This window comes from Anabrus simplex, chromosome 10 (assembly GCF_040414725.1).
Source record: "Anabrus simplex isolate iqAnaSimp1 chromosome 10, ASM4041472v1, whole genome shotgun sequence".
Lineage (NCBI taxonomy): Eukaryota > Metazoa > Arthropoda > Insecta > Orthoptera > Tettigoniidae > Anabrus > Anabrus simplex.
This window is the reverse complement of record NC_090274.1, coordinates 127267144-127276693: the sequence shown is the minus strand read 5'-3', so window position 1 is coordinate 127276693 and position 9550 is coordinate 127267144.

Here is a 9550-nt window from a genome sequence, read left to right as displayed (position 1 = left end):
TTCTGGATGAAGAAGTACCTTAATCTCCCCCCCTCCAAAAAAAACTGAAATCCTGGCTACGCTACTGACGTGGCTGATATCCCCGGCCGGCCCCGGGCCCTACGCCAGTACACCGACTATTCATCTTTGGAGCCCTTTCACATGTACTTCAGAGCCTGAAATAAACATTCCCGTTCCCACACCAGGCTGTACTTTAATTAAGGCCAAGGCCGCTTGCTTGTATATACTTTATAGCAAATAATTAAAATAACCCATTCGTTTTTTAAAACACAATATTCAGTTTGTGATAGTACATATATCACACCCCCGAATTATATGTAGAAGTTTGAGATATTATTGTCAGTATTCGATTTATTGTTATTATTATTATTATTATTATTATTATTATTAGTATTCCATTTGTATATTTTGCTATTTATATTTATAAGCTGGAAGATATCCACATATGTAGGTATGAGTAATTTGTTTTGCATGAGTGGGAAAACATTGCTTTAATAACTCTGGTAATTTGAATGAGTCATATGGCTACCCCAGTGTCTGTTGTGATGTACTTGTGTCGGGAAATTCATGAGTCATGTATATATCCCAGCCTGATGAGATGAGCTTGTTGTTGTATTAGGAAAGTTTGGTGATTTATGTAAAACTCCCGAGTGTTTGTTTATCACTTGGGAGAAAGAAGGGGTTCACTCATGATTGGTGGGCAAGCACCAATCCAGACGTATCATCTGAGAGGAGGGGGATGTTGATGTCTATAAAGGTGGATCATACGGCGGCAACCAGTGACATTGTAAGAAACATTGTAAGGGTGATTGTAGAGGTGATTGTAAAGGAACGAGAAGGAAGATAACTACAACTACAACTGACGCACTGTACGGGAAGGAAGTAGTGCTGATACACGGTACTGGAGTGACACGGCTGCAATGGACTGGACTTCAAACGTTCGTGGAGCGTAGTCTTGTTATGTTTGTGGAAAGTGGATGATTGTGGAGAGTGCTTGCGCATTAAGTATTGTAGCACTTGTGGCGGCCTAGCATTATATGTTGGTGAAAGCTATCTCAGACTTTCCATAAATTTATATGTTGAGGATCGACAGACGTGTGCATGTATCTTTACAACAAGTGTTAAAATATGTGAACACAGTAGTACAAGGTACAGTATCTGTGTGATGTGATAACTGCCGATTATGAGAATCGGTAAGTCGAATTGATAAAGAGACAGTGAAGGGTGTTTATCTTCATACATGTACATTGTTCATCGGACCATCTACAAATGGTAGCTTAGTTCTCACTTTCGTTTTCCCACGGTTTTCATTATTGTTGTTGTTGTAAATATGGAGTCTTCCAGCAATATTTTCTGTGTGTATTATATGTATAATGTTGTATGTTGATGAGGTGCTCATGCACGGAATTTGTTCAGAATATAGTTAGCTATTTTAGAATCAGTGTTATTGATGAACCTAGGTGCAGGTCCTACCTAATTAGTAGTTTTCAGGAGGTTAGGTAAGGCCTGCAGCAGATGTACCAGTACGCAGCATTATGTACACGCCCTGGGATATAAAGTTTATCATGCTCTTATCTAAATTCGAGGGATCCATTCTGGTGAACTCTGGCGCCCATACTACGGACATTTCGGTTAATCATGCTTATTAGTTTTATTAAGTTTTTGAGTAATTTTATTTATATATTTTTATTCATGATTTATTTATCAGTAGTCATCAACTTGTTACAATTGGCTTCCCAACGTGTGGCTGAATGGTTGGTACATCTGTTAGGCTTATAAGCGTAGGTGCACTTGTCAGGTGTGGATGGAATTCTACAAACTATGTCAGTGAAGTGTTTTATATGTACGTGATATGTATGTTGGAGTATGAAGAAATGTTGTAGCGAGTCGAGTATTATAAAATTGAGAAGTAGAAAGGTTGTTAAAGTTGCTGGTACCATGAATCAGGATAAGAGAAGTCAAAAGAATTCCACCACATTGAGTTTATCTAATTTAAGTGAGAATAGCGAAATGGCTGATAGTAGGAAAGATCAATTGACAACGATAGGTGAGGAACCGAGTAACCCGTCTCAAACTCAGAATGTAGGGGATCAAGGGGCGACCTTAACTCTTAGTATGCTTCAATCACTATTTAATCAGTTCAGTAAAGAGTTGAAAGGTGAATTTAACAGTAAGAGTGATGTATTGTCCAGTAAGAGTGATGAATTATCCAGTAAAATGGATAGGAAGAATGAAGAGTTAAAGGATGAACTCTCCAGTAAAATCGATAATAATAATGTTGAATTGTCGAGTAAAATCGATAATCAGAGTGTTGAATTAAATTCAGTGAGTGTTGAACTGTCCAGTAAGATTGATAGTCAGAGTAAAGAGTTGAAGAGTGAATTGAGTTTTTTAAGTAATGAAATATACAGTATTAATAGTGAATTACATTCAGTTAGTACGGAATTGTTCAGTAAGATTGAGAAGTAGAGTGCAGAGTTAAATTTAGCTAGTGTTGAATTGTCTAGTAAAATTGATAGTTTAAGTAGTGCTGTGAATGGTAGAATAGATGAATTGAACCAGAAGTTTGACCATCAAAGCAGGGAAATTCAGGAAGTCAATAATAAGGTTGAATCTCAACGCTTGGAATTGACTGAGAAAATCGAATGCCGATTTAATGTAGTTAGGGAGGAATTTGTTGAAAACAGCAAGGAATATGATAAAAGAATAAAAATAGTGGAAGATAAAGTCGAAGAAATAGATAGAATTAAAACCAGCCAGAATGTTTTAGCGAAGCGAATAGATGAAAAGACTGATAAATTGGAGAAAGACCTCAAGTCAGTAGAAGGAAATGCCAGAATGGTAGTTGAAGAAGGAATTAAAGCATGTCATGTGAAGTTAAGACAGGAGATCAGTCAAATCCAAGTAGGTAGCAGTATATGTAATACGTACGTATCTTGTACGAAGGACTCTGAATTGCCCAAGTTTAATGGTCGGCAGTTTAATCCGATGGAATTCTTGAAAACGGTGGAGAAACGGTTTTCCAAGAATCTTGACGATGGTTTGATTGAGTGGAGTATGGTTGATGAGCTGTTGGATGTTGCATTTGTTGGAGAAGCGAGATCCTGGTTTCAAGTTTATAGACAGGGTATTTCGAGTTTGGAGGAATTTAGGGAGAAATTTAGTTCTAAATTTTGGAGTGATGCTATTCAGGGAAGGGAAAGAGATCGCATGCTATTTGGCAAATATAGACCTCAGGAAGGTGTATCTATGACGGAGTATTTCTTAGCGCATGTTCTGATCAGCCAGAATATTGAAGGTCTAGCATCGGAGAGAGATACAGTCCGCCAGATGTTGAGGCATTTTCCTGAGAAGGTCGGATTAGCTGCATGTATGCAGAATATTGTTACGATTAAAGAATTAGAGCAGCTGTTAGAGAGGTTTGATGCTTGGGAAGGGCAGGGGAGGACTAGGCAAAGTGAAGGTAGAAATTACGGGGATAATGGGAGACAAGGTAATCAGGTAGCGGGAGATAGGAATAATCAGAATTTCAGTCATTCTAGGCAAGGGAATCAGGATGGTAATTCTGAAAGAGGAAACAGACAGTCTAATCAGGGAGTTAATCACCAGGAATATTTTGGCAGAAGACCTAATCAAGGGGAATTTGAAAGTAGGGGGCGTACGGATCTAAGACCTCCAGATCAAGTGCCGAGAAATGATAACAGTGAACAGTCCACGTCAAGTAATTTAAACCGGAATCGGACTCCTTAGTTGGGTCAGACAGGCAGTCCGATACCGAAATTCCTATTCATGTGATGAAACAGGTAAGTTACGAGGTAGACGTGAAAGAGGAATTATTGTATGACCATGTGTTTTGTGTTCAGGGAGATTTTGGGAATAGGAGGCGTGATGAAGGTAAGAAAGCTGTGTCGGATGACTTACTTTGTGCTAGTGGTGATGGTAATAGTGGTGTTGCGATCGATAATCTTACAGAAGTTTCTGAAATTGAAAGTGAAGTTTTTTGTGAAGTTGATGAAGGTTGTTTTGTGAGTGAAGAGTGTTTACGGAGTATACATCATGAGGATGTTTTTGTTGATTTAAGTGTACGTGAGGAGAGAAAAGTTAGGACCATTATGTGTGAAAATGGTGACTTTAAGATTAATGAAACTTCTGATAAGAGAGTCGAAAGTAGCAGTGTTGTTGGCATGAAAGTGGTGCAAGTAGGAGCTGATATGGAAGGTGGTGAAGATGGATTAATTGTTGGGTCATTAAGTAGTAATGACAGCAATTTCAAAGTGTATTATGGTAAGAATTTCTGTAATAGAGTGAGAGTGTGTGAGAATGGAAGTGTGCGTGAGATGAAAGAAGGTCTATTCAAGCGTGTGCGTAAAATTTTATGTAATGCTGAGAGTTGTGTGAATGATTTGAATGACGTGCTGAGTGATAGCGATGTGGAATGTGTGAAAAAGTATGTGATTTGTTTGCTTGCATTAATTATGGTTTTGTGGAAGAGTAAACGTAGTGAGATTCCCGCGTATTTCAGAAATAGGGATTTCTTTGTTATGAATGTTCCGAATGAAAGTTTGTATGATTCTTGTGTGACTGGATGGTATGAATGCTTGTGTGTGAGATAGTATATTAGAGATGTGTTCGGATTTTATTACGGTACGCATTCCTCGCTTATCGATGCTGATGTTAAGTTTATGTATAGTTTTTTCATTTATATCAGGGTCCATATACTGTGGACAGTAGAATAGGCAAGTGTGCTTATAGGCTCCTAACCGCTGAAAATAAGGTTCTTGGGACATTTAATATCTATAGCCTTCGCAGACATAAGAGATAGGATCTGCACCTTGGATGTATATATTATCAATTATGAGTTGTGTGTATATAGCCATATTATTATTATTATTATTATTATTATTGTTTGGACAAATTGTATTTCATGTGTGCGAATACAATGCAGTAGACGCAATGTATATATCATTATTACAGTAAATTTAGTGTTCAGTTATGTCATTATAAGCTTATGTATGAAGTTCTGTTTTATGGTGAATCATAATATGTGATATCATCGATTCACCAAGGGGGCGTTATGTGATAGTACATATATCACACCCCCGAATTATATGTAGAAGTTTGAGATATTATTGTCAGTATTCGATTTATTATTATTATTATTATTATTATTATTATTATTATTATTATTATTATTATTATCAGTATTCCATTTGTATATTTTGCTATTTATATTTATAAGCTGGAAGATATCCACATATGTAAGTATGAGTAATTTGTTTTGCATGAGTGGGAAAACATTGCTTTAATAACTCTGGTAATTTGAATGAGTCATATGGCTACCCCAGTGTCTGTTGTGATGTACTTGTGTCGGGAAATTCATGAGTCATGTATATATCCCAGCCTGATGAGATGAGCTTGTTGTTGTATTAGGAAAGTTTGGTGATTCATGTAAAACTCCCGAGTGTTTGTTTATCACTTGGGAGAAAGAAGGGGTTCACTCATGATTGGTGGGCAAGCACCAATCCAGACGTATCATCTGAGAGGAGGGGGATGTTGATGTCTATAAAGGTGGATCATACGGCGGCAACCAGTGACATTGTAAGAAACATTGTAAGGGTGATTGTAGAGGTGATTGTAAAGGAACGTGAAGGAAGAAAACTACAACTACAACTGACGCACTGTACGGGAAGGAAGTAGTGCTGATACACGGTACTGGAGTGACACGGCTGCAATGGACTGGACTTCAAACGTTCGTGGAGCGTAGTCTTGTTATGTTTGTGGAAAGTGGATGATTGTGGAGAGTGCTTGCGCATTAAGTATTGTAGCACTTGTGGCGGCCTAGCATTATATGTTGGTGAAAGCTATCTCAGACTTTCCATAAATTTATATGTTGAGGATCGACAGACGTGTGTATATATCTTTATAACAAGTGTTAAAATATGTGAACACAGTAGTACAAGGTACAGTATCTGTGTGATGTGATAACTGCCGATTATGAGAATCGGTAAGTCGAATTGATAAAGAGACAGTGAAGGGTGTTTATCTTCATACATGTACATTGTTCATCGGACCATCTACAAATGGTAGCTTAGTTCTCACTTTCGTTTTCCCACGGTTTTCATTATTGTTGTTGTTGTAAATATGGAGTCTTCCAGCAATATTTTGTGTGTGTATTATATGTATAATGTTGTATGTTGATGAGGTGCTCATGCACGGAATTTGTTAAGAATATAGTTAGCTATTTTAGAATCAGTGTTATTGATGAACCTAGGTGCAGGTCCTATCTAATTAGTCGTTTTCAGGAGGTTAGGTAAGGCCTGCAGCAGATGTACCAGTACGCAGCATTATGTACACGTCCTGGGATATAAAGTTTATCATGCTCTTATCTAAATTCGAGGGATCCATTCTGGTGAACTCTGGCGCCCATACTACGGACATTTCGGTTAATCATGCTTATTAATTTTATTAAGTTTTTGAGTACTTTTATTTATATATTTTTATTCATGATTTATTTATCAGTAGTCATCAACTTATTACAAGTTTTCATCTCAAAAGTTTCAAGAGTCCTAGAAGACTTCCATGCTTATAAATAACATTGTTTAAGAGTTCTTGGTTTGAATTTTCCTTGTAAACTCAGTTTGTAAAACCGTTATTTGAGTCAGTCGATTAACAAAAGGCGAATCCCTGACTCAGCAGCACGAACAAAATGCTCGCAATCCTGTAGCATTAGGACAGCCTAATGGACGTGGTGCAGATTCAGAGCCACAGAAATTGGAGGAAAAACCCAACAAATGAGCGGCATCCATTTCCTAGCGTACACATTTTAGTTATTCCCACATGAAAGGTCATCTTTTCAGTAAAATAAATGGAGAAATGGAACGAAATTAGTTAGTCTAAAAACGTATTCAGACACCATAAGTATCATTCTGACTGCCAGTTAATTTGTTAATTGTAATAGTTTGATCGAGATCTCGCGAGTTACTTATTCCAACATTACAACACACCCGCAAGTTTTATGGAAGCGTATTTTGAACTATATACATTTATATTTGCGTGAAGTGTTATACTGTAGTTTATTGGAATATGGGAATGAATAATTAATTTATTGGTCTTAACTGATTGAATGCAACAATTTTTTTTACATATTATGTAAGTAGACGTTAGGAAATAGTTAAATATGCTGTATAAAGATATTTATACATTAATTTGTGTACACGATCGTTGACATATAACCTTTTCTTACCAAAGTTTGTTCTATAGACCCTACGAACAGAAAGTATCATCTTTCCCATTTAAGAAAGTGCTTATTTGCGAATATATTTATACTTGAATCTCAGAATTGGTACGAGCCAATTATTGCTTAAGTAATTACGTCCAAAGAAAAGGAAGTGCCCATCTACACATTATTTGCAAAATTAATTCGTGGTAAAATGAAGTGAAAATGATAATATGAGTCAAGACATGTGAAGACGCCCCAATTCACTAGCATTACCCAAATGCAAAAATGATATGTTATGAAATATATATTTGGTTAAAGGTAACTTTACAAATTCAAAATATTATAAAAATTGTAAACAAATTACCTTTATGCAATGTTTAAAAGTGCAAAAATATATACGTGAAAGTTATAAATTAATGGCATTCACATATAGCATATAAACATGAACACACAAATGGCATTACGGTACTTATTTTAAAAGTAAATAATCAGGTTTAATAAACATATACAAATATTATCATGTTATCGAACCACTATAAGTTTTTCAAAAATTTGTGAATATCGTGTATAATAATAATAATAATAACAGTGAAAAAAGTTGGTTTCCTTTATTTTTAAACAAATGACAAAACTGTTATTCTCGCGCTGCATGCTCGCGGTATGACGTGCGCTGCCCACTATGGCATGGCTACTTACCTTGCATTTAACTCGTTGATTCGATACTTTATATTTCATAACTAATAAAATATGGTGTTTTATCAGCTGATGATGGTAATAATAACGGCGTATGGCCTGATGCAGGTCTTTTTTCTAGTAGACGCTGGTGGTGGTGTAAGTTCAACTACGCTTCGTCCGCCTTCGAAAAGTTAGCGCTATTAACTGCCGTCATCAGAGCCCCCGGTTCGATTCGCGGTACTGAGATAGGTTTAAGAATGGCAGGAGGGCTAGTACGAGGTTGAAATGCCACATGCAGGACCAGGCCGCCATCTCGAAAGTCCTGCACCTGGCCTCTCTGAAGGCAACCAGTCTCTATTAACACTAATCAGAGGGAATGTGGAAGATGCTCGACCTTCGAAGAACGAAGGCATCGCAAAAGAAAGAGAAACCTAATGACATCAGGATAGGAAAATAACAACAGCTGACCAAGTGAGGTCGTACAGGAAAGATAAAGGTGAGGAGACTAACACAAGATTCAGCTACGGGAACCCTCCCAAACTTGGAGCCTCAGGTTCCCGTTTTAGTCACCTCGTACGACTGGCAGAGAATACCGTCCTCATCCACAGCTTTTTATTTATTTGCTCTTGCAGTTTTTGTTTTGAAGGCGCCAAGAAAAGAACCTAACCCCCTCCCCCCGAAAATAATTTCTGGGTCCGACCTTGAACCGAACAGTTGCAAGCAATACAGAAACCAACCGCAACTTGAGAAAATTCTTTAAAACATTACGTAAGAATACAGATGGCGAGATATTTACGTATAGCCTACAGTTAAATTAAAGAGAAGTGAGTTTTAAGTTTTCTCAAAAATGTAAAATAGCCATGAAAGAGGGAAGCCTGACACAAGTGGAAGCCAGATGAATCGTAGTTCCGCCAAGTTTAGAGACCCTGGGATCTTTTTTAATCGCCTCCACGTCAGGGGTACACAAATAGGCCCCTGGTAACGTTTAACGGTGTAATTAGTGTTAGTTTGAAACGATGGGAGTTAAATTCTCTGCACTATCGCTAGTCAGCCAGGGGATGTGGCAACACGTGAACCATACAATCTCAAAAAAATAATTAGGTACTCGTCCATCAACATGTCGTTTTGCAATAAAAACGGAGCGAGTTAACTAGCTGTGAGCTTACATTCGGAAGATGGTGGGTTCAAGGTATACTTTAACCAGCAGCCCTTTCCCATCCTAGCGTCGTCGAAAACCTTCGAGTTAAATCACAAGCAAAAGAAAATGCTATTATGCGATAAAGAAACACGGTGGTGAGACTCTTATTAGAGGGCTAACGGTAATGAATAGAGATCGATAGTCCGCTGCTGTTGCTCTCATACGACACTGGTTTGGGTGAAGTCTTTTCTTTGGGATGTTAAGATTCTAAGCATAGCAAAATTAGTAGCCTCGTATGCAAACTCTTTCAACCAGAATTACTGTGAATACTACCCATCATATCAGGGAAACGGCTCTGGCTTTGAGAATGAGTTTTGTCTATCATATCAAGAAAAACCCACCACAAATGGTAAACAAAACCGCTGTTCACCGCATTTACCTTGGTTACAACTACGTTTGCGTCGTTCAGATATTCACGGTTCGAATCTTGGCGCGAGCAAGCGAGAGTTCTCCATACA